This window comes from Nyctereutes procyonoides, unplaced genomic scaffold (assembly GCF_905146905.1).
Source record: "Nyctereutes procyonoides isolate TBG_1078 unplaced genomic scaffold, NYPRO_anot_genome, whole genome shotgun sequence".
NCBI classification, from domain to species: domain Eukaryota; kingdom Metazoa; phylum Chordata; class Mammalia; order Carnivora; family Canidae; genus Nyctereutes; species Nyctereutes procyonoides.
Window position 1 is genome coordinate 9,231,127 of NW_026575042.1, and position 20,920 is coordinate 9,252,046.

The following is a 20,920-nucleotide window of genomic DNA, read 5'->3' on the forward strand; positions in this document are numbered from 1 at the left end:
CCTGCCCTTTGACCCTGTTAGCATACTGCTGGAGAATTTCCCCTCCTCCTTTCCTTCCCCAGTCCTTACTGATCCCTCACTGGGAGCCACACCCTATGCTGGCTGATTCCCAGGACGCGGCAGCCTGTAAAGCCTGCCCCGGGGAGCCCATAGTTCAGTAGGAGATGGACCTGGTGAGGACAGAGGTACCCGCTTGGTGCTGAGGCTCCCTGGGGCAGGAGAAGCAAACTCCAAGTCGGGGCACCCGGGGTGATTTCAAGGAGGAGGTAGCCTGTGATCTGAGTCCTCCAAAGGAAGAGGTACTTGATGACAGGAGATGATGGGCATCAGGAACTGAATTGTGTCCCCCTCAAATTCGTATGTTGAAGCCTTAACTCCCAGACCTCAGAATGTAACTGTATCTGGAGAGAGGACCTTTAAAGTAATAATTAAGGTAAAATGAGGCTAAAAGGGTAGGGTCCTAACCCAACTGGACTGATGTCCCTTATAAGAAAAGAAAGAGACACTGGAAATGGGTGTGCAAAGAGGAAAGGCCACGTGAGGACACAGGGAGAGAAACCTCAGGAGGAACCAAACTGGCCAGCACCTTGATTGGACTTTTGACCTTCAGAACAGTGAGAAAATTAATTTCTGGGATGCCTGGGTGGCTCAGTGGTTGAGCATCTGCCTTTGGCTCAGGGCGTCATCCCAGGGTCCTGGGATTGAGTCCTGCGTCGGGCTTCCTGTGGGAGCCTGCTTCTCTCTCTGCCTGTGTCTCTGTCTCTCTGTGTGTCTCATGAATAAATAAATAAAATCTTAAAAAAAAGAATGATGGTCCCCCTAGATTCCTGCTCCCTGGTGATTCATCAAACACTACTTAGGCACTGCTGGGAAGGGATTTTGCATGTGCGATTAAAGTCCCGAGTCAGTTGGTTTTACAATAAAGAGATTATCTGGGTGGGCCTGACCCAATCAGGGAAGGCTCTTAGAAGTGGAGAGCTTTCTTCTGCGGGTGGCAGGAGAGGACGTCGCTGAGACTGCAGGCATGGGGGGATTTGACACACCTTCCCTGACTTGAAGATAGAGGGAGCATGTGAGCAGCAATGTGGTGCCTTAAGGAACGGAGAGAGGCTCCAGGAGGACAGCAAGGAAATGGGGACCTGTGTCTTAACAATTGCAGGAACTGGATTCTGGCAGCATCTTGCATGACCTTGGAAGAGGAGTTTTCTTCGGGGTCCAGATGAGGCTCAGCCTCATTCCAGCCTGATTCCCTGAGCAGAGCCCAGAGCCCCGCCTGCCATGCCAGACTTCTGGATTAGCTGCAGAACTGTGAGCTAATAAAGTTTGTGGTATTTTGCCTCACAGGAATAGAAACCCAACAGAGTGGAACCCGGAGCAGCGGAGGGCGGGCAGGAGGCCACGCCTGCCCACTTGTAACAGGCAGCCAGCCGGCCTGGGGCGCGGCCTAAGCAGTCTCCCCTGTGCGGCTGGCTGGGGGTCTCAGGCAGCTTTGTGCGGCACCCTCGGGTCACCAGAGAGCCTCGGAGCATCTCAGACTCCAGAAATCCTGGTTAGGGGCAGTTAGACAAGGCAGAGCCCAGTCTTTCATCCTCCTATTTCACACATGGGGAGCCAGAGGCTTGAGCAGAGCCGGGACCCTGTGGAGTGATGAAGGAGCTGGTTTAGGAGGCCCCCCCTGAAGCCCCAGCTCCTCACTTGCCAGCTCACATCTTGGACAGGTCGTATCAGCTCTCCAAGCCTGTTTCCCTCTCTGGACAGTAGGGGTGGGCTAAGAGGGAAGGGCTTCTGGGCAGAGGGAAGAGAGTGGGCATCGATGCAGGTGGGGATGGGGTGACACATGCTGTGTGACTCTAGTGCAGGGTGGGTGACGGAATGGCGAGTGGACTTGCGCAGTGGGCATGGGGCCAAGTTGTGAGTGCCAGGCAAAGAGTTTGGGCCCCATTCCGAAGGGTTTATTTCAGGAGCAGTCTGGGTCATAGGAGACAGGTGATGAGAGCCGGTCCCAGCAGCCTAAGTCCCAAGTGATGAAGATTGGTGGTGGCAGAGAGGAGGGATGGAAGGGCTGAGGGCCAGAGTCTGCGGGGTTCTCAGGAGGTAGAACAGACGAAACATGAAAGAGCTTACAGGTGCCTGAGTGCCTGCTGAGCTGTCTGAGGTGGCAGACCGTCCAGTGTACTTGGCTGTGAGGAGGGGCAGTCTCCAGCTGTCCCTGGGGCAGCAGGGGGGGTGAGGCGGAGGGCAGGGGGGCTGGCAGACGGGGTGACAGGCTGACTTTGAACAAGATGAGGGTAAGGTGGCAGAGCCAGTCTTCAGGGCCCAGATAATGGTATTTGGACCTCTGGACAGGGGACAGACACCCGGCAGCCTTTTGAGGGCAAGGGGGGTGCAGCAGCCAGGAGAGGCGCTCTCCTAGAGCTCTGCCAGGAAGGGCAGGCTCAGGGACAGACGGGGGAGATGGTGGACTGCAGCAGAGTAGCAGAAGGAAGTAGCAGCCGGGGAGACAGGAGAAACCACAAGAGGAGTTGGTCTGGGAAGATGCCAAGGGAGGAATGCACTTCAAGGAGGGAGGGGGGCGTCCGTGTTCAGTGCCCCATAGAGCAAGAGAAGGAGCAAGAAGGGGCTGCCAGATTCACCAAGGACACCCTTGGAGACTTGGCCCGAAAGCCACCTCCAGGCTGCAGAGGGCTGTGGAGGGCGAGGGGTGAGCATGTTGGAGGCACCCAGGAGAGAGGCTCCTGGTATGTAACTCCTCTGGTCCTCACAATTCTCAGTGGTCAAGTGGAAACCAATATAGGCGTCAGGGTCGTTGTCAAAAACTAAATCAAGGTCAGGAAACCACCTCTGGCAAGAGAGATGCAGAGCTCCAAAGGCAGGTGGGCAAGTGGAAGGTTGGAAATAGCTGGCATGATCCCTAGTGCCCAGCAGGTGGCAGCACGTCCTCGAGTGACACTTCACCTCTACAGACCGAGACTGCATTTAATTAATTTAATTTATTATTTTTAAAAACGACTTTATTTATTCATGAGAGACACAGAGAAGCAGAGACATAGGCAGAGGGAGAAGCAGGTTCCCTGCGGGGATCCTGATGCAGGACTCCATCCCAGGACTCAGGATCGCAACCTGAGCTGAAGGCTCAACCATTGAGCCACCCAGGTGTCCCCAAGACTACATCTTATCATCTCATTTATTTATTCTGCAAGAATGCTTTGCACTGCTACTATGTGCTGGGCTCTAGTCTAAGCACTGGAGATTTTATATATAGATCTCTCTCTCTCTCCTCTCTCTCTCTCTCTTTCTAGCTATATATATCCGCACAGAGCCTACATTTTGGTTAGAGGCAGATAGAACAAGCAAGTGAATTATCATCATAACTGCCAATTCACCCTCTAGACTTCAAAGTTTTATCTTCTTTGTGTTACAGGGGAACCTTTCTAGAAAATTTCATACATCCCTTCCCCCTTGAGCCAAACAAGACCTTGTTTGTTCATGGGACAGACTGAATGCGTTTTCCAAAGATGGCCACTCCAGTATGTCCTATTCCATCCCATGTCCCTTATAATGCAACTCTGACACTCCTTCAGTTGGTAGAAAGGAGTCTATATTTCATCCTCTTGCATCCAGGCAGAGTTGGGACTAGTGGAAGGGCACTTTATGACTTCTGAGGTTAGGCCATAGAAGGCAACACAGCTTCCACCTGCTTCTCTGGGGACATTGGAACCCAGTCGCTACACTGTGTGGAGCCCAAGCAGCTTATAGAGAGATTACATGGAGATGAGCTGAGGCCCCCAGCCCACGGCACTGGCTGAGTTTCTAGCCAACAGCCAGCATCAATTGCCAGCCACAAGAGCAAGCCATCTTACAAGTGGGTATTCCAGTCCCCAGGCGAGTTGTTCCAGCTGACACCTTGCTTAGCAGAGAGGAACTATCTCTGATTGCAGAACTGTGGGCAAAATGATTATTGTTTTTTTTTAAAGGTTTTATTTATTTATTTATTTATTTATTTATTTATTTATGAGAGACACAGAGAGAGGCAGAGACATAGGCAGACAGAGAAGCAGGCTCCCTTGAAGAGCCAGATGTGGGACTTGATCCTGGGGCCCCGGGATCACAACCTGGGCCAAAGGCAGATACTCAACCACTGAGCCACCCAGGTGCCCCATGATTGTAACTGTTTTAAGCCACTTAAAATTTGAGGTAGTTCGTCATGCAGGAATAGATAGACACAGTTCATGAAATTAATAGTTACGAGAGCCTACTCTCCGTCGGGCTCTTTGCTAGGAGCTGGGGATACAGGGTAAACAGGACAGGCTCGGTCTGTGCTGTCATGGCATTTACTGTCCAGCTGGGAAAACAGAGTGTGATCAAAGCACTATAATTCTGGGAAAAATTAGAGAGGGAGACAGACCATGGGAGACTCCTAACTCTGGGAAACAAAGGGTTTCAGAAGGGGAGGTGGGCAGGGGGATGGGGTAACTGGGTGACAGGCACTAGGAGGGCACTTGATGGGATGAGCACTGGGTGTTATACTATATGTTGGCAAATTGAATTTAAATTAAGAAAAAGTAAAATAAATAAATGAATAAAAAAGCACTATAATTCACTGGCTGAACTTGAAGCGCGACAAGGTTCCCTGGCTCCAGGCACCTCACCTTTCCACCTTACCTCCAAGTATGGAGATATCTTATCTCCAGAGTGGCTGGACTGTGGGCATCCCCAGTCACACCACCTCCAGAGCCCCTGCTGCAGCCCAGGCCACCATTTCCTACCTTTCATTCCTAGCAAGGCTTCCCATTGCTCTGGGGATGAGATCAAAGTCTGCCAGGGCTCCCAGGGCTCTGAGCGAAGTGGCCCCATCTGTGTCCCTAACCCTGCGTCACAGCACCCTCCCCTTCACTCCCTGTCCTGTCCTCAGATGCACAAAGCTCTCTCCCACTTGAGGATCTTAGCACCTGCTGTTCTCTCTGCCGAGCTGCTGGGGACACATCAGCCTCCTCCCCTCCCCTAACATTTGCACCAGCAGCATGAATACAAATGGACTCTGGCCTCACCTGTCTTTTCCTCCTGTCCCTGTTCTGTTCCGCACTGTGAGGGGACCATGTATATGTGAGGACGCCCGAGGCTGCAGGTCCACGTGGAATCCATAAACTCCCCTCCCTATGGCCACTCCCAGGCCTTGAGAGGTGGCCCCTGGTAGAGCAAGCCTGTTGTCAGGTGGATGGATCTAGAAAGGAGACTAGGATGTCTGAATAGAAAATACTAGGGTCCCAGGTAGAGAGAGACCTCTTCAAAGTCCTTGCCCAGGGGGGCTGCCTGGAGCCCATTGGGGACTCCAAAGAGAGAATATTTGTTGGAGTAAACTTCTAGTCCAGTGGCTAAATGGGAATTATCAGGAGTGAGCTGGGAGGTCCATCTACCATGTCAGTAATAGGTGGATGGGGTTTGGGAAGGGGTCCTCAAAGAACCTTCAAAACACCCCATGATAGAAAGAACCAGCCTTGAACATCTGCCAAGCTCAGGAATCAATGCTTTAGGAAAGTACCAGTCCTGTGATCTCTCTCCTGCCCTTTCCCTCTCTCCCTGCCCTGTCCCCTGAATTTGGACTCTGGAAGGTAAGAACACAACAGGCAAGCTGGGCAGGCGGGAGAGGTGAACAAGATGGGATGATGGGAAGCTGCCCTGGTTCAGCTTGGAAAGTCGGTTGGGAAGGAGGGTATAGCCAGTTACCTCACTCTTTCCCCTCCGGACGTGGTTCCCTTTACCCCTTACCCATCCACTGTAGCTCCAGACTCAGGGTGTAGGAAGGAGAGGGAGGAGAGACACAGGGCAGGAAAAATGTTGGTGGTGCCCTCTGGAACGGTCCTATGCCCAAACGTTGGCTCTTCCTCATTTGGACTGCCCTGTGGGTATGCTACAGATGCCACCCATGGGAAGGCCATTCCCTAAACAGGGTGACATGACCCCAAGACGCCTGCTTATGCCATCTCCCCACCTGCATATGCATCTCTTGAGTGTGCTGCAGGACACCTTCAGCCCTCTTCCCTCCTACTCTCCACTCAGCCCAGGGGCCAGGCTCCCCAGGGGTGCTCTTAAAGGTCCCTATCAGACCTGAAGTGGGAGCAGGACAACACTTTCCTTCAAGAAACCCTCTTTCCAGTGGCAGCTGGGTGGCTTAGTGGTAAGTATCTGCCTTTAGCTCAGGTCATGATCCTGGGATCAAGTCCCACATCAGGCTCCCCGAAAGAAGCCTGCTTCTCCCTCTATGTCTCTGCCTCTCTCTGTGTCTCTCATGAATAAATAAAATCTTTTTTGAAAAAACATATTAAAAGGAAACCTCTTTCCAGTTTCACTTCTAGTCTGAAACTTCTGCCTGCTGGCACGTGTTGGACTAAAGGTCAAAAACCAATTTAGTGGGCAACTTTCTGTAAGTCTTGTGCTTTGTTTCACATGGCGAGGGGTGGGGGGTTGGGGGTGGGGTGGCTCCTGGGTACAATTTTCTTACCCAGGAAGCTTTGACTAAAATCTCTGATATAGGAAATGCCCTTTGAAAAGGTCTCATTACATGAATGGTTTTGCACCTGGAGGGGTCAAAAATGGACCTCAGTAGCATTAGGGATGATTTTAAGCTCAAAACATCTGAATGCACAGCAGCCACAGAAAAACCTCATCTAAGCTTCTTTGGCAGATGAAAGCAGGACCTCCTGAAAAATCCAGTTGCCATAAATCCTCCCTCTCTGGGAGGTTTACAGCAAGAAAGGAGACTAACCATTATCACCAGGACAAGTAATTGCTTAAGTAAACTTTATCTAAAACTATGTAAACTAGTAAACTGTGGAAGCATTTATTCCATAGAAGTTCTTTCTCCTTACCAAGAGGGCTTATAAACCTCTGTCTCTGGATATCTGGGGAGCCAATACACAAAAGGGTCCCTGGTAAAGCTTTGGCTTCTTCCCTCTTACTGTGTCTGCTGTTGGTTAATTCACAGACCCCCAGTACTGAACCTAACTCAGTAGAAGAAAATTTTTTTATCCCAACACATTCTCCTCTTGAGAGCAAGAGTATGAATAGCCTTCTAAGATTTTCTAGCTGGTACTGGATTATATCTTCTTGCTCTGCCAATGTTACTGCACAGCAGAGTTCACTCGTTCTCTCACTTTTATGCATGCTAATCAGATTAGAAGAAGAGATGGGAGAAAGAACATATGAGAGATCATACTGCTAAATGTATTATTCATTTATAGAAACCATTGTCCCTCCAGTTTAGCCACAAATAAGGAAGGGGAATATTTCTGGGGAACAGCTGTATAGAAGGAATGCTTTCTCAGGTCTAAAGCGATCATGGCCAGGGGAGTGGATGAATTATGTTTGTTTTTATTCGGTCTGGTCTAATTGCTCTTGAGTGGAATATAGAATGTTACCAGGTGGCTGATTACAAAGTGGGCAAAAAAAAAAAAATCAATAGCTTGTCTATTAGTGTGGGCTGCCATAATAAAATACCAGGGACCAGGCGGCTTAAACAACAGGAATTTATTTCTCACAGTTCTGGAGACTGGGAAATCCAAGGTCAAGATTTGGTTTTTTGGTGAGAGCCTCTTCCTAGCTTGCAGATGCCAACCTTCTTGCTGTGTCCTCTCAGGGCAGTGGAGGGGAGGGGTGCAAGGAGAGCTCCTTCTTATAGAGACACTAACCCTGTCAATTGGGCCCCACCCTCATGACCTCATCTAACCCTAATTACCTTCCAAAGGCCACCTCTGCAAATACCATCACATTGGGGGTTTGGGCTTCCACATACAAATTTGGGGTTAGAGACACAAATACTCAGTTCATACCTTTCTCTCAAAGACTAACCAGTTAAGAAGTACTGTAAATAAATACAACGCAAATGGGGCACCTGGGTTGTTCAGTTGGGCATCTGTCTGCCTTTGGCTCAGGTCATGATCTCAGGGTCCTAGGATCCCACTCCCTGTTGAGTGGGGAGTCTGCTTGTTCCTCTCCTTCTGCCCCTCCCCCCCACTCTTGTGCACACATGTGCTGTCTCTCAAATAAAATCTTTAAAAACAATAAAAATGGGGTGCCTGGGTGGTTCAGTGGTTGAGCGTCTGCCTTTGGTTCAGGTCATGATCCCAGGGTCCTGGGATGGAGCCCCGCATCGGGCTCCCTGCTCAGTGGGGAAACTGCTTCTTCCTCTCCCTCTCCTTCTGCTGTTTCCCCTGCTTGTGCTCATGCTCTCTCTCTGTCAAAATAAATAAATAAATAAATGGTCTTAAAAAAAAGAAAAATAAATAAAACACAAAATAATTGTATTACAATGTGTCGTTTTTGTTTCTCTTTCTGCCCATCACATTTTATCACTATCTTGCTTAGAGCCTTCCAATGGCATAAAACATGATCCACATGCGATTGGCCCTACATTCTCCAACACGAGCTAACCAGGCTGCCTCTGGCTCACCATGCTCTGTCGTATTAGCCTTCTTTTTATCCATTTACTCAATATTTGCTGAATATTTACTATGGATTACACAATATTCTAGATCACAGATCATGAACTATGCTCACAGGCCAAATTGTGAGGCTGCTTGTTTTGATAAATAAGGTTTTATTGGAATAGAGCCATACCTGTTTGTTTAAATATTGTCTATGGCTGCTCTCATGCCTCAATGGCAGGGCTGAACAGAGATCATATGGCCCATGAAACCTAAAGTATTTACTGTTTAATCCTTTACAGAAAAAAGTTTGCTAACGTCTCTTCAGTTCAGTGCTGATATATATTGCAAGTCTCCAATTTGAGTCACATATATAATTTTATTTTATTTTTAAAGATTTTATTTATTTGAGAGAGAGAGAGAGATAGAGAGCAGGAGCCAAGGAGGAAAGAGAGAAGTAGAGTCCCTACTGAGCAGGGAGCCTGATGTGACTCAGTCCTGGGACCCTAAGATCATGACCTGTGCTGAAGGCAGACTTAACTGACTGAGTCACCCAGGCACCCTGCCATATATGTAATTTTAATTTTCTAACAGCCACATTAAAGAAGTTTATAAAAAAGAAACAGTTGAAATATATTTCAATAATATATTTTATACGACCCAGTATGTCCCAAATATCATTTCAACATATAACCAATATTATAAATTATTAATGAGATATTTTGCATTTTTTAAAATATGAAGTCTTTAAAATTCAGTGTCTATTTCACCCTTATTGCATACGTCAATTTGGGATAGCCACTATTCTGGTGCTCACTAGCCACAAGTGGCTGGTGGCTCTGGTATTGGATGGTGCAGTTCTAGAAGTAGGTGATGCAGGGATGAATAAAGAAGAGAAAATTTCCTGCTCTCATGAGGCTTGCAGTCTTAATGGAGAGAAGAAACAATAAGCAAAACATAAACAGATAAAAATAAGAGATAACATAGATTTTATTATTTAAAAGCTTTTTTAAAAAAGATTTGCTTGGGGATGCTTGGGTGGCTCAGCAGTTGAGCGTCTGCCTTCGGCTCAGGGCGTCATCCTGGGGTCCTGGGATCGAGTCCCACATTGGGGTCCCTGCATGGAGCCTGCTTCTCCCTCTGCCTGTGTCTCTGCCTCTCTCTCTCTGTGTCTCTCATGAATAAATAAAAAAAATCTTTAAAAAAAGATTTATTTATTTACTTATTTGACAGAGAGAGAGATTGAGAGCATAAGCAGGGGGAACAACAGGAGAGGGAGAAGGAGGGGCAGAAGCAGACTCCCCACTTAACAAGTAGCCCAATGTGAGGCTCAATCCCAGGACCTTGAGATCATGACCTGAGCCGAAGGCAGACACTTAACTGACTGAGCCCCCCAGGCACCCCTATAAAAAAGATTTTAGGCTTGATGGTGGGTAATTAGTAGTGGTGTGAATGTTGGGGCAAGAGTTGTGTGTTTAACCCAGGGAAGGCCACACAAAGAAATCACTTATCTCTGTAAGTAAGATATATAGTGAGGATTAACCTCACCCAGAGAGGTCTGGGAGGTGTATCCAGGCCCCCACAGTGTCCTGCTTGTAGAAATGTTTCTCTTTGCCTGGGGACTTTGGCCACAAGGCAATCTAACAATGTGACTTAGGGCAGGGGCTGTGGGCCATGCTGTCAGTTGAACTGGAGACCACAATCTTCATCCACACTTGGCAGGGACTAGGGATGAAAGGTCGATCACCTGTGCAGTGCAGTGTGTGACCGAGCTCCCATAAGTACCCTGGACACTGAAGATTTGGGGGGACTTTCCTACTGGTCTCATCACTTACTCTCTGCATACCGTCATATTCTGTGGGTGGTAGGAGATAATGCCATTGTCTGTGGTTCCACAGAAGAGGACAGCCTGAAGCTTCGTGATTGGACTCTGCACTATGCACCCCTTCTCTTAGTTAACCTTATCTGTATCCTTTCCCTGTAATAAACCGTAACTATAACAGCGTTCAGTGAATTTTTCTAGCAAATTATCCAAGGGTGTTTTTTTTTTACATATTCTTTTTTTATTTTATTTTATTTTATTTTTTTAATTTATTTATTTATGATAGTCACAGAGAGAGAGAGAGAGGCAGAGACAGAGGCAGAGGGAGAAGCAGGCTCCATGCACCGGGAGCCCGACGTGGGATTCGATCCCGGATCTCCAGGATCGCGCCCTGGGCCAAAGGCAAGCGCGAAACCGCTGCGCCACCCAGGGATCCCACATATTCTTTTTTTTTAATTGGAGTTCAATTTGCCAACATATAGCATAACACCCAGTGCTCATCCCATCAAGTGCGGCCCACAGTGCCCGTCACCCAGTCACCCCCACCCCCCGCCCACCTCCCTTTCCACCACCACTTGTTTGTTTCCTGAGGGTGGTTTTAGGAAGACTTCTGGACTTGTAGTTTGTGTCAGAAATCATGTGGTCTCTTGTGGGTACTGATTCCCATAACAAATAATCAGCAAGACCAAAGGCCAGGGGAGTTCAGTAGTTTGGACAAGTTTAAAAATGTTAAGCTTGAGAATCCCCTTAGTTGTCTCGACATCACCTGCTGACTGAGGGTGACAGGGTCAGTGATAATCCTGAGATGTTTGCAAGACTTTTGTTAAGGCTCGTATGATTTGCCTGCTGAATTGGTGTCTTGGTTACTGGAGATTGCAGAAGGTGTGAAAAATTGACATGATTGGAACCATTTTGGAATAGACCAGAGTGGCCCTTACAGAGAGACTGCCTCTCCTGTTTAAACTGGGCCAAAATCTTTGGACTGGGCAAAGCAGCAACTGTTTCACAAGCAAATGTTTGAGAAGTCAACAGGACAACAGTCATCCTGATCATGAACCTGGGTCATGGACTTTCTGAACGCAGAATAGCTAACTAAGGCAGGCCAGGGAGGGTTTCGTTCGCTAACACTGATAGAATTGACCATGAATGTGTGTTAGCGGCTCAGCCCCTTGACAATTTCATTTTCTCTTATCCAACTCTTCGCTCCACGTCCTCTTTCTCATCCAAACCCCTGGTTTCATCCCACAGGTACGGCACTTTTCTGATTATCACTGGAGTCTCTGCTTCCCAAACTGCAATTTTTTAATCCCAAATAAGTATTTCCTCTGACTTTGGTTCTTTGCTTTCATGTTGACAAAGGTATATCCCAAGTGGGAAACACACTCTCGAGCAGATTTTTTGCCACTGGGAGGGCAGGGCAGGGGAAGGCTTCAACACATCGGGAAAACATTCAGATAGTAACGAGGACTATTTGCTAGTCCTATACTAGGACTATTGCTAACCTATACTGAGTGTGAGATGAATGAAGTCTGGTCACAGATGTTCAGAGGGCCCAGAGGGAGAAGTTCTGAGGCCTCTGGGGACAAATATAGTTCATCCAGGATCGTGGACCTGACAGGCCAGACATTACTGGTAGATCGGTTTTGCAATTTTATGGAAGTCTCCCTACCAAATTCATAATTTGAGTCATTAGATGCACTCTAGTGGACGAATGAATGCAAAAACCGAAAAATGTTTTGGTTCTTCCCTTGTCTGCTAGGGAGCTGGGAAGAACCAAGCAGCTGTCTTGGTTTTCCCAAAGTCTTGATTGTTTGTCTAATTTACAGCCATTGTTTACCTATCTTAATATCTCTGGTTCAGGAGCAGATCATTGCCATGTTACAAGGACAAACCAGGATGGCAAAAGTCTGGCAAAGAGTCATTTTTCTACAGAAGCAGAATGGATGTCATGCAAATGTGCCACAATTTTTAGAATTTGTAGCTGCTGCTTTTGTATAGAAGTCATCTGGGGGGATCCCTGGGTGGCGCAGGGGTTTAGCGCCTGCCTTTGGCCCAGGGCGCGATCCTGGAGACCCAGGATCGAATCCCACGTCGGGCTCCCGGTGCATGGAGCCTGCTTCTCCCTCTGCCTGTCTCTCTGTCTCTCTGTGAGTATCGTAAATAAATAAAAATTAAAAAAAAAATAGAAGTCATCTGGGGCATTTTCCTGATGTTCAGGTTCAGTCCTTTCAGTGTGAGTCTCAATTGTGAGGATAGCAATTTCAGAAAGGAAATAGCAGGAAGAAGATCATTTACTTATTGCCCATTTTTAATTGGAGTCCCAGATGATGTGAGAAAATCTCCTTTGTTTCTAATACATCTCCAAATTATGAATGACCCAAAAGGCATATGGTTGTCAGTATAAATATTAACAGTTTGTCCTTCTGGTAGCTGGCACACTTGGATCAAGGCATGGAGCTCTGCTCATTGGGTTGGTCGAGCTCGCAGGAGCTCTCCCCTTCTGAGTAGGTCATGCTGGGTAGTCACAGCACAAACAGCAGAGCAATTCCCTTTTTCATTTCTACAGCAATGAAAGAGATTCGATGAGGATTCATTTAAGGGGTGTCTTGTAAATCAGGACTTACTGTTAAAATTGGACATTACTCCCTCAGTCATGAGACCATCAGGTAAAGGTAGTAATGTTGCAACATTTAAGTAGATTAGGAGGTAAAAGCAGAGGGATCTCATAGGAAGTTACTTGCAGAGAGATGTTGAGTGCATCAACTTCTTAACGTTGAAGAAGACTTTGGACAATGTGTGAAGTTTGCAAATAAACGTCATCTTCTAAGGTTAAATCTGCTGAGCTTGCACTAACTCGTAGCTGAGGCTGTAGCCTTAAGACAACTAGGATACACAGGCAACAGAATCAGGTGTGCTGTAAAGGTCTTTGTCTATTACTGCTTTCTTGCCTGAGCATTCCCAAAGCTTGATTATCCCTTTCATGGACAAATAAAGTAAAAGATTTTGAATACTTAGGTAGCTTTAAAGCAGGCAGTTCTTACGGAGTTTATTTTAGTCTTATAAAAGCCTGCTCATGTTTATCTTCCCAAGGAAGGGATTCAGGGACGGAAATTTTAGGTAGGCCAGAGTACAGAAGTTGATAGAGAAAAATCAGAAACCCACAGTCTACGACATCCAGCCAGGCCTAGGAATCTACAAAGCTGTGGTTTTGTTGTAGGTCTAGAAAATTCCTGGATTACTTTGATTCTTTTTAGAGACAGCTGGCTTAGACTCTGACCTAGGTAATGAATAATATCTAGAAATAATGGTGATTTTTCCTCAGAGACTTTGCATCCTTTTCAGCTGTTGCAGCAAATACATGGACGCCGTTTTGGCAAAGGACCACAGCAAGAAGGTACTTACATATCGTAAATGGGTGGATTTCTTAGAGAACAGGAGTACTTAAATCTTGAAGTTGCAGGGATCAAGGGCAGGCCACCCTAAAATGAGCCACTTTGGCATATTGACTATTTTATTTTTTAAAGACTTTATTTATCTATTCATGAGAGACACACTGAGAGAGGCAGAGGCATAGGCAGAGGGAGAAGCAGGCTCCCTGCAGGGGGGTCTGATGTAGGACTTGATCCCAGGACCCCGGGTTCAACCACTGAGCAACCCAGGTGTCCCAGTATATTGGTTATTTTAAATGAAAGTTACTTAGGAAACAACTTGTGCAAGAACACTTGGAGCCTCCTCTGTTCCCTCCAAACAAGAAACAAATTTCTCGGATAAAAAAATACCATCTTTGTGCTAAGAAATGCAAAGACATCCTTATCACCAGAGACAAGAACTTTAAAGTTGTGAAAACTGTAGAAGCAAATCGTTACTTTTTCCCTAATTTATTACCTCAACTGTTGCTTAAAATTCCCTCCTAATTAAAGCAGTCAAACACCTGCTTTCTTTATCCTGTAAATTCCTCACAAATTTATTGCCTCTTTGTCTAAAATGTATGAACACTGCCTGCCTTGGTCATTTCTTTGGGCCTCAATTTCATCATTGGGCCTCCCTGAGCATGTAATAAAACCTTGTATTTTTTTCTCTTGCTAATCTGTCTCCTGTAAATTCAATTAGCTCAGCTGGGAGATCTTAGAGGGTAGAGGAGGACTTTTTTCCTTCCCTACAAAGTACTTGGGAGAAATAAGAATGGGCTTCAGTGAATGCTTGAGGCATGATTGTCCAGTTATATTGTTGGTTGTTCCAAGTAAAGTAACAAAAACTTGATTGGGTGACAGGTGCACGGAGGATTAATCAGATTAAAATAGCCCACCAATAAGCCCATAAAACCCCCTAGATCTAAATGCCAAATCAGCAACCCTTTTGGGTTCCCTCCCTCTTTGGGGACTTTGTACTATCACTCAAAAAACTTTAATATCACTTAATAAACTGCTCTGCTGCCCACCACCCTTTGTCTGGTCTACCTCTTCATCCTTTGAAGTAGCATGACCGAGAACCATGGGCACTGAAGGAAAAGAAATCCTGTAACAATAGAACTTCTAACAATAGGGACCTTGGGTGCAGAATAACTGGCAAATGGGAAATAACTGTCTTATTAACTGATCTTAAGTCCTGGACACACGGTTATCCTTGTGCATTGGATTTATGACCCAGCAAGATCAGGAATGTTGCAGGGACAGGTACAGGGAATGACAAGCCCCTGGGTGATTAGGCCTTCTTCTCTGGATGTGAGGCTTTGTGTGGCCTCAGGTCTGAATTGATGTAGGGGGAGGTTTGGTTATATCTATCTGAATCTGTATAGGTTCTGGACTTTTTATTCTTCCAATGTCAGCAGTAGAAGTAGGCCACAGGGGTTCCTGAGTGGTGCAATCAGTTAAGCATCTGACTACTGGCTTCAGCTCAGGTCATGATCTCAGGATCATGGGATGTAGCCCTGTATCCAGCTCCATGCTGAACACGGAGTCTGCTTGAGATTCTCTCTACCTCTGACCCTTCCACTTGTGCTGTCTCTGTCTCTGTCTCTGAAATAAATCTCTAAAAAAAGAAGTAGCCCACAGGTTTTTAGGCACTTCAATTAAATTAGTGGACTGTTTTTGAATTCTTCTTCTGTGTCAAGGACAGACTGTAAGGAACATAGAAGATCAGGTTAAACTTGATCAGGAATTCTAATATGAGGTCTTCATTGGAGGCAAAATATAATAGTCCTTTTATTTTTTATTTTTTTAGAGATTTATTTATTTATTAGAGAGACTGAGAGAGAGTACACACACAAAAGTGAGCAGGGAGGGGAGGGGCAGGGGGAGAGGGAAAGAGAAGACTCTGTGCTGAGAGAGGAACCCCAAGCGGGGCTCAATTCCACAATCCTGAGATCACCACCTGAGCTGAAATCAAGAATTGAACACTTACCCAAATGAGCCACCCAGGTGCCCAACATATGCCCTTTTAATTTAGACAGAAAATCTCTGCCTGGGGACTGGGGCTGTATCATATAGTAAGTGTTTTTCAGGAAAAGGTCCCAGAGCCATTTGTACTGATGGTGATGATTCTCTCTGGATTTTGTTAGATGACTCTACCATGGAAACTTCCTCTTTACTCTGAGGGATTTGTTGTTTTATGAGGGTGGGGTTCAAAGTAGAAAGCATCTCTCAACTAGAATTTGACAAGGTATCCCATTAATTTTGATTTTAGTTTCCCCTAGGCTATTTAGGAGAATTATTGGCAATAATTTACTGGAGAACCCCTTAGAGACTGTCAGCTGTGGTGGGGCCCCTATGGGGTCCCTCCTTTGAAGGTAGACATGAGGACATTTGAGAATTCACATAGGACCTTTGAGGACAATCTCTTTTCCAGTGTCCCAGTGTCTTATACCTGAGGCATTACTCTTTGGACCAACGTTTTTCTGATGATGGAGCCCTAGGAGAGTGCAGTGGGAGAGGTGTTATTTTGAGTTTGTGGCCTTGAAGATGTTATAGCCATGAAGCCATTAGCTTGATGGATTTTTGTGATCTTGCTCAGGGTCCTTTCAAATTGCTCATCTATGGTCACAGTTCAATCAGGCAGTGGCCTCCTGCCTTATTTTCAACTACCGATTTCAGGAGATGGTCCATTTACAGAAAGGGCAGGCTGGGTGACCTGATTTATTGTATGGAACCCCACATGCCATAGAAAAAGGCCTTCAAAAAGGGCTCTAAAACCTGCCACAGATTTATCTTTATTTTGTCTGCATGTTTGTTTTACACACCAATCAGTGCAAGCAGTTAAGACTCTAGGAATGGCCTATAAAAAAATTCTGCCAGCCACTTCTGGTTGAGGATCTCTAATTCATCACTCAAATTCATTTGCCATCTTGCTTTCTGAATCCACCTGGGCTTCCCAAGGACCTGCCAACAAGTGCACAAGCTGATAGAGATCTGGCAGCCCAGAGTCACAGGCCTGGGTGGCAACTCCACACTCTTCAAAAACTTTTGAGTTTCCTCTATAGGTGTAGGAAATTCTGTAACTTTGTTTTGGTTTGAATGATTATTTATTCATGAGAGACACAGAGAGGCAGAGACACAGGCAGAGGGAGAAGCAGGCTCCATGCAGGGAGCCCGACGACGTGGGACTTGATCCCGGGACTCCAGGATCACACCCTGAGCCAAAGGCAGATGCTTAACCACTGAGCCACCCGGGCACCCCTGTAATTCTGTAACTTTGAATGAGGATACCTGGGAGGGTTTGTCTAGGGGTGTTTGAGTGGCTGAGTCAGTTAATTGCTGACTCTTAATTTCAGCTCAGGTCATGATCCAACCCAGCATGGGGCTCCCCATTCAGCAGGGAGTCTGCTTGAGTGTTTCTCTCCCTCTCCCTCTGCCCCTCCCTCTGTGCCCGCTCACATGCTCTCCCTCTCTCTCTAAAATGAATAAATAAATCTTAAAAGGTAACTGTTTAGTAGCCTTTTCAGGGGAGAAAGGCAGTTCAGATAGAACTTAGTAAAATGTGAGCACTCAGGTGAAAAGAGATTGCAGGGAAGTGGTAGGAATCACATTGGCTGTCCTCACCTTGCATTTTTGGTACTTCTTGCCTTTTTTTTTTATAATAATAAATTTATTTTTTATTGGTGTTCAATTTGCCAACATACAGAATAACACCCAGTGCTCATCCCGTCAAGTGCCCCCCTCAGTGCCCGTCACCCATTCACCCCTACCCCCCGCCCTCCTCCCGTTCCACCACCCCTAGTTCGTTTCCCAGAGTTAGGAGTCTTCCATGTTCTGTCTCCCTTTCTGATATTTCCTACCCATTTCTTCTCCCTTCCCTTGCCTTTTTAATCTTTCCTTAGCCTTTTGTGATGAGTCTTTTAGTGAGGCTATTTTGGAATCTTGAAGCCTTTAGGAAGTTTCTGCATATCAATTAAAGTAGGTATTCTATTTTGTTTATTCAGCTTGGAATCCCTTGTGCACCTCTCAAGCGCCAGTTTCTTAAGTGAGCAGTCTTGTTTAAGTGGAATGTTGCTCATAATGGCCCTTGCAGTGCTACATCACTTTTAGTAAAATTTTGCCATTCTTCCAAAATGGAAGTTTTTTTTTTTTATTAATTGAAGTTAAATTTACACACTTTTAAAAATTAAGTTAAAGTTTAAGATGCAGAGCAAGAAGTTCTGTTTGATGGAGCAGAGGAGTCATGGGATGATAAAATGAAGTCAGCTTATGGCCTACCCTCTTCGGTGCCCAAATCTCCAGGGAGTTTACAGAACCCTATCTGTCTCAGGTTCCCATTCTCAGCAACACTCCAGGAATCCGCTCAAGGAATCTATATACAGCCTGTTCCTCCAGCTCCCCTCCAGTGCGCTGGAACTTCAGCACCCCTACGCTGCCAGAGACCCGCTCCAACTGCTCATCCTGCTGTTCCAGACCCACTGTTGCTGTGCCTGCTGCTCCTCAGTGAAATGGGAGCTGGCCAACTGGAGCTCAGAGTTGAGGCATCTGTATTTCTCTGTTGTTCCAGCTCAAGTTCAGGCCACCACTGTCCCCTAGCAGTGCCTGTCTAGTTTTTCTTCAGCTAATGCCTGCACAGATGAAGCTCACATCTGATCCTTCATGTCCCTGACAACTGGCCGAGTACTTGGATAAAGGTTTTTCTTATACTCAATTCAGTCACATTGAGGTTGAATTTTCGAGGATTTGCTTCAACCATGCTGATGATCTCAAGGTCCTCTTGATCCCACTCCATGCTCGAGAGGTTGTTTCTCAGCTTGATGGCGGTCCAGCTGATTTCTTGCCTCCTAGCTGTGGAGGGGTGCTGGAAGAGCTCTGTCCATTTCTCAAATAATCCCTGAACAATGTGGACTGCCTTCTGTACCTCTCCTTTCACCATAAAGTAGGGGTCTTCCGTAGACACAGGGTCCCAGCTTCTAGCTGCCTCATGCCTGCTCTGTGCACAGGGCATCTGCGGCCTCTGATCCTCTTTCTGCTGACCTCACCAGCCTTCCCCAGCCATTGCCTCCTCAGCCTGGGGATCCCAGAGCAGCTGGTGTGCACAGGCCTGGGCATATGGGTACACGGGCCCACTGTGGGTCCAGCACTCTGTCACCCTGCAGATGGTCCCCTACTCTGATGCTGGCCCCCTCGCCTGCCTCCCACCCTGCCAGGACTATGGTAAGCACAGGTGCCAGAAGATGGCATGCTCAGTTCTTTAGATACAAAGAATCCCATTGAAACAAATTTTATTCACCTGATGCCTCCTGCTGAACCCAGTTGGGTTTTTCAACTGGACCAGACAACTCCAGCCATAACCACGAACGATTCCTAACATGGCAAAGGTTGAGATTTCCCACTGAGAAACCTGGGAATTGCGATCCGAAGGGTTATGAGCCTGGCTCCAGCCAGAACCACCTGGCAGCTCACTTGGCTCAGGGAGGAACCTGCTGCCAGCTCAATCTGACCTGCCCTGGGGAGGAGAGCCAATTAGATGGGGAGCTCGGTGCAGGGCACAGAGCTCAGGACTGAGAGTCAAATGGCCCTCAGAAATGGCAAGAAAGACCGTGAACTCAAGAGGCCTCGAGGGATACCATGCCTGTGTTTCTCACTGACCCCCAACCGCCCCCAGAAGTCCACCTCAGATCTTGTCACTGTATCAAGTCTGTTGAAGAACAAAAATCTGGTGTCACCTGGAGCTCAAGTTGCTGCAAGAGGGTCTCGAAGATAGTCACCAACGAAAAGCTATGAGGACAGAATTCCAGGAATGTATTTCATTTAGGCAGCCATAAAAGCTTTGAGATTAAAGACAAAACAAAACCAGTCACCACTACTAAGAAGATAAACATTGTGAATAATGGAAATGGTGACAGACTGAACACATCTGTTGTAGGAACGTGCACATTTCTCAACAGCTGATTCCTCAGCAGTGTCAGGAGAATGTAGATGAAACAATTAATGGCTCAGTTGTGATACACTGGTGATACATCAAATATCCCCAAAGACAATAAATTAAATGTTTTATGCAGTGTTATGTTTTAAAAACTTGTTAATGTACAGGCATTGGCACATTTAAAAAATATTTATTTGAGGCAGGGAGGAGCAGAGGATGAGGAAGAGGAAAGAATCTCAAGCAGATTCCCCATGAGCTCAGAGCCCAACTTGGGGCTCCATTCCCATGACCCTGACATCATGACCTGATATGAAATCAAGAGTCAGAAACTTAACCAACTGAGCCACCCGTGTGCCCAGCATTGGCCCGTTTTTATTTATTTATTTAGGCAAATGAAACCTTTTATTTTTAAAAAAATTTTTTATTGGAGTTCAGTTTGCCAACATATAGCATAACACCCAGTGCTCATCCCGCCAAGTGCCCCCCTCATTGCCCATCACCCAGTCACCCCAAACCCCCACCCACTCCCCTTCCACTACCCCTTCTTTGTTTCCCAGTTAGGTGTCTCTCATGTTTTGTCATCCTCACTGATATTTTCACTCATTTTCTCTCCTTTCCTTTTATTCCCTTTCACTAATTCTTATATTCCCCAAATGAATGAGACCATATAATGTTTGTCCTTCTCCAATTGACTTACTTCACTCAGCATAATACCCTCCAGGTCCATCCATGTTGAAGCAAACGGTGGGTATTTGTCATTTCTAATGGCTGAGGAATATTCCATTGTATACATAGACCACATCTTCTTTATCCATTCATCTTTCGATGGACACCGAGGCTCCTTCCACAGTTTGGCTATTGTGGACATTGCTGCTAGAAACATCGGGGTGCAGGTGTTCCGGCGTTTCATTGCATCTGTATCTTTGGGGTAAATCCCCAGCAGTGCAATTACTGGGTCGTAGGGCAGGTCTATTTTTAACTCTTTGAGGAACCTCCACGCAGTTTTCCAGAGTGGCTGCACCAGTTCACATTCCCACAGTGCAAGAGGGTTCCCCTTTCTCCACATCCTCTCCGACATTTGTTGTTTCCTATCTTGTTAGTTTTCCCCATTCTTACTGGTGTGAGGTGGTATCTCATTGTGGTTTTGATTTGTATTTCCCTGATGGCAAGTGATGCGGAGCATTTCCTCATGTGCATGTTGGCCATGTCTATGTCTTCCTCTGTGAGATTTCTGTCCATGTCTTTTGCTCATTTCGTGATTGGATTGTTTGTTTCTTTGCTGTTGATTTTAATAAGTTCTTTATAGATCTTGGATACTAGCCCTTTATCTGATGTGTCA

At 46.4% G+C, this 20,920-nt stretch overlaps 1 pseudogene; it reads right to left on the minus strand.

The window, feature by feature from the left end:
• Positions 1-17,978: 17,978 nt before the first annotated feature.
• LOC129507306 (syntaxin-6-like) lies at positions 17,979-18,660 on the minus strand (annotated as a pseudogene).
• Between the last annotated feature and the right edge of the window lie 2,260 nt (positions 18,661-20,920).